Source organism: Montipora capricornis, chromosome 6, assembly GCF_036669925.1.
Source record: "Montipora capricornis isolate CH-2021 chromosome 6, ASM3666992v2, whole genome shotgun sequence".
NCBI classification, from domain to species: Eukaryota; Metazoa; Cnidaria; class Anthozoa; order Scleractinia; family Acroporidae; genus Montipora; species Montipora capricornis.
This window is the reverse complement of record NC_090888.1, coordinates 25,787,195-25,792,455: the sequence shown is the minus strand read 5'-3', so window position 1 is coordinate 25,792,455 and position 5,261 is coordinate 25,787,195. Positions and strand designations below refer to the sequence as shown.

At 36.7% G+C, this 5,261-nt stretch overlaps 1 long non-coding RNA gene across 1 annotated transcript; it reads left to right on the top strand.

The window, feature by feature from the left end:
- The first annotated feature begins 271 nt into the window (after positions 1 to 271).
- On the top strand, positions 272 to 5,040 carry LOC138051848 (uncharacterized). The gene is made up of 2 exons (XR_011132929.1): positions 272 to 745; positions 3,911 to 5,040. It is a non-coding gene; the product is annotated as an uncharacterized lncRNA (long non-coding RNA).
- The last annotated feature ends 221 nt before the right edge of the window (positions 5,041 to 5,261 follow it).

Genomic DNA, 5,261 nt, shown 5'->3' with positions numbered 1-5,261 from the left:
CCAGTTTGCGTGCAACAGGAAATAAAAATCTGGTGGTAAATTGTCTTTTTTCATGGAAATAAAATACCAAGTTTGCGCACAAGACGGAAAACATACTTTACCAGATAACAGATAAGGAGAATGACCTAGTTTGCATTTCATGTCATAATAACCAAACTTTCATATTTGTCGACTCGAAAGAGCTACTGGACGGTAGTCAATGTTCCGCGCGTGGAGCTCGAAGCAAGTGCGAAGGCCCCGTACCCCGACGGCTAAGAGAAACGATGGGGTCTGGGAACAAGAATGGCTTTCGATTCGATATTTTGTGTACCGTTCGAAATCCGCAAGAGTCCGCTGGAGGTTGCAGGTGTTTTAAAACAGCAATGATCGAAATAACTGGAGAAGTCAAATTTCGCAATCACTGTGCACCTGAATCGATTCCAGAAGGCTCACATTTGATAGTTTCATTTCAGGATGTGAGCTTGATGGATGGGCCGTCAGTAACGATTGGCGAAGTAGAAGTTGATCTCGTGAATTACAAGAAGGAAAGAGCTTTGACGTACAGTATTAAGTGTGCCCTGCCATCGCCCATAGCACCGGACTACAGTGTTTCTGCTGTCTTGAATGTTGCTTGGGAACGGACAATGGACTCTTGGATCAGGAAAGGGGATTACCTCACTGATACAACGCATCCTGTCCACCTCAAAGATGGAGTTAATTTCTACAGAGTTGATGTCGAGCTGGTTCAATATAATTAAAGATTTTGGTAAGTGCATTAATTCTTGAAGAGTTGTAGGTTCAAATCCCATCTAGTACTCGGGTCATCTCATAACGACTACCGACGTATACAGTAGGCGGCACTTCTCCTCTTCTTCTCCCAGCACTTCTATCCTTTGATTGCACTCATGTGATAAGATGGCCATTTTTGTGTTTTTGGTAGTGTCCTTTCCACCAACATGGTCACCGTAATGCAAGAATGCAATCAAAGAATATCTTCAATACTTGAAGTATTTCTCCAAGCTTGGATGGATGCTTAAGCTTGACTCTTTTATCAGTTATTTTTTATATTGATCTGATCGTGCATTGCTGTGATTCAAAGTCTTTTTTTTTTCGGTTTAAAAAAATGTTCCTGGACCATCGTTGATAATTTGTTAGAAGGGACGAAGTATAGGAATCTTTTTTCTTTCTTTCTTTCCCTCTTCTTTTTTGATTTTATTTATTTTTTTATTTATTTATTTATTTATTTATTTATTTATTTTTTTTTTGGGGGGGGGGGGGGGGGGTGGCTCATGATTTATCTTGTGCATGCAGAATATTTCTACCCCAAGTGGGATTTTAATTTGGTACATGTATCTGCTCAGCCTCATACAGAGGAGGCGATGGCAAATTTGACAACTAGCCCAGGAAAGACTTTAATATGACAAACCAAGGGGGAAATATCATTGACTGGAAATGAGTTGTTGTATTTTCATTGAATGCAATATCCAGCTATGGTGTGACTCGGTAACGCAGCTCACCGGGCTAATTACAAAATTTTATGATTCTCTTAGTATTGTTAAGAAAAAATAAGAGATATTTAGACTACTAAATGGTTAGTTTACATGTTGGAGCATGTGAGGAGCATCCCATTTGTATTGAGAATACATTTTTCATGTGATGAATGCTGGGCAAAGCTTCATTTTTGACCAAGCTTTTTATCCAAAATTTAGCAGTAGTTGATAATAATAGTAATGATAATGGCAGAGGTTCCAACTTCTTTTGGCATATCAATAACTATGTCAAGAACGAAGAATGGATTTGTAAGAGTGGGACCCCTTGTATGTTTACCAGTTAACCCCCTCAGATTGATTTGCCTGCTCTTCGCCCCAGGTTACAGTGCACTCTTAACCCATTCACTCCTCACGGACCCTAGGACTCTCCCAGTTGAAGATTAGAATCGCCTTGCGCCAGACTGCCTAAAATCTGTTAATTTAAATGTATCACTCCCAGGAATCAATAGGTTAAGATGAAAGGTTGGGTTTTTGCTGTTATTTTGCATTCCCTCGGGTCTATGGGAAGAAATTGCTGAAGAGGTTTGAAGGTGAAAAGTTTATTTTGCAAAATTTGTTTTTGTTTACTGCACTTTTCACAATTCTGGGGAATCTCTGCTTCAAGTGGCAATGGTCAATCAGTCTGCACTTTGGCAACCAAATGGTTGACTTTAAACCATCCCAAATGTACCATTGAATGCTCTTGTTGGTGAAACTATTACGTAGCCGAGTCCCAAAAAGTGATATCAATGGGATTGACGGTTATACAGAGAAGGAGACACAGAAAAATCAGCTAAGAAGTGGATGATGTGTGATCCACTCGTTCGCTTCCTCGATTCGTTTTCATATGTGGGTTGAGTTTGTTGGTTCTCTGCAGTAATCTTCTCGAAGAGGTTTTTCTTCGGGTACTCCAGTTTTCCCCTTTCCTGAAAAACCAACATTTGATTTGATTTAATTTGATTTGATGTGATTTGCATTAACTGATTGATTTTGGTTTACATAATGTCCCCAATTAGTGCTCCAGTGCTAGAATACTAGACACTGAAATAAGTTCCTTACCTTTCCTTTTTCATAAGTGCAAAAAAACAAACAGTCAGCATCTCTCAAATGTGAGATCCTGCAGAATTTTGAAAATTGTGTTAAAAATACCTTTGAACTATCTTAGAGAAAGCATGTCTTATGAGTCAGAACAAATTTATTAAGCTCTCCTTTTTCAACCATCACAAATGTAATAGTTTGTGGTTTGTTCCATTTTCTGCCTAAGTGTAATCCTTGAAGATCCTACTTTATCTAAAGTGAAAAATTTTAATCATCATTAAATTGGAGGATTCTTTTGGCAGGAATAGCTTAAACGGGCTATTTTATGTTATTTTATGGTGTTTTGGGGAAAGCTTTAGTTAATCACGAGTTTAAAACTCGAAAATGGTATTGTGGAATTCCTCTACTGATATCATTATATCACAAACAAGATAATTCTGGGCAAAAATGAACTTTATCTACAATCGGCGTCAAAATTGTTGAGACACTCTTATCTTTTAGGGGCTATTTCAAGCTCGGTTCGAACATCCCCCCCCCCCTCCCTCACCCCCCGGGACTAGGGGGAGGGGGAAGGGATTGCCAAAAAGTACTCCTTACTAGTGTCCTCTGTTAACAAAGTGTCTCAACTAATTTTGTTGCCGATTGTAGGTGATATTTGCCATTTAAAACTTGACCTTTTTCAAGATTACCCAAATGCAGCCCCTTTCAATCTTGTCCATTTATGGGTGTCCATCCAAGGTTCTATTTCCTTTTGCGGTGTTTCTTTCATGTTGTTCAATGTTGCAATGTTTCATTCTACTTTTCAGGCATTTTGGGTGTCATGAAATGACATCATTTGCATGACAATTAGCGCCTTTAATTTTTTTTAATTTACTGATTTAAAGGGGCTAGGTCACGCTATTTTAAATAATTTTGTTTAATTTAGTTAATTATGAGCTCTAAACGTCAAATTGGCAGAGCAAGAATCTTTCGTTTGCAAAATCACGGCCACATAACAACTGAGAATGATTTCCAGCTGTGTAAATGACATTTTGATGTTGACTGCTATAAATTTGAAAAAAGGTGGGCCAACGTTTTTCAATTTATCCAAATTCAATCCATTTCAATCCTCTCCAGTTTTGTCCATCCATGTCCCTTCTTGGCTTCCCTGTGTTTTGTCAGAGTTCTTCTGTAGTTTTGAACAGTTATTTTGATATTTTAGTTAATTCTATGACCATTCCATCAGTGCTGAAATTGCCTAAAATTGCGTGAACTAGCCCCTTTAAAAAGCTTCTCTTTACCCACTCAGTTTTGCACCCACTTGCAACTGGAAAATTATACATTGTATGCAGCATATTTTAAAAGCCTTTCATTTGTTCTTTCAGGAATCATCCAGATGACATGAACTTATTTGCATATGTATACAACAGGTTTTCAGACCATGAACATTTCTATCCAGAATTGATAAATTACAAATTTTGGAATAATTTATGTGCACTTTAAATGGGATTACCTTTAATTATTGGTTGGTTTCACTTTTAATAGCATCAATGACAGCAACAAATTTTGTTTGTGTGACTAATATGACAACATTGCAAATTGAGGGGCAGGTACAAAACATGGGTCACAATAATTACGGTAAGTCACAGGTCATTGTTTTTAAGAAACAACCAAAGCTAACAATAGGCCTAAAAACTTTTGATTAGGCCAACGTTTGGTAAAACAATGACCTGTGACTTTGTACCTGCCGGCAAATTGAGTCGAAATGAAATTTCAATTACGTAATTAAAATAACAACATAGATACAGTATAACAATTACCAGTATATTGAAGAAACTACAATCATTGGTTATCAAATATTTTCAAGAATATTGAAGTTCTTGTAAACACACCTTATGTGTCTAATTTCAAATCCTGATGAAATGAATAATAATAACTCAGTGGATTTAGATTCCAGCACTGTGCAGTACTAGCCTGCATAATAGGCGCTTATTTATCCGAGGGCAAAACAGGAGAGGCGAGCATGTGGCACAATTAAGACAAGGGGAAGAGAAAATTATTATTCTCTTCCTCTCCTCTAGCGCTTCGTGTCCACCTCTCGCACTTTGTGCTCGGCTAAATAAGCACCTGTTATGCAGGCTTGCACTGTACATGTACATAAGTTTAAAAGATGTATTTTAAAAGGAACCTTTATCCCTACTAAGGAATAACTTCAAACCCAAGGAATGATATTTGCTGTAATCTAATTCGTCTAAAAATTCTCCAAAGTAAATAATATTTATGAATAAGGAATTTAATATCATGATCATGGAAAAAGGACAAGACTGAGGAATTTTCTAATTTTACTGTCATCTTGAATGGTAAATGGTTGCCTTTATAATTTTTTGGGTACAAAGAGCTTTTAGTATAATAACAAGGAAAGCCCTAACATGTAACAATAATGATATTAATTATAATAATGACCAGGAAATTTGAAAGCAAAAAATAAATAGAGGATTCTGAAGTTATTTTATTCTACATACAAAAGCCTTAAAAATGTAAACAAATTTGACTGTAACATTATTATTTCCAGTAGTTTAATTTACAAGCAAGTGTGGTTCAGCATTGTCTGTAATCTTATCAAAAACAGCATTTGTAATCACAGTGGTTAAAATGTTGTGCCAAGTGAGTCCACAACAAGATGACAAATACTGCTGTTAATAAGAGTACAGACAACACTGATTTGTTTTTTACCAC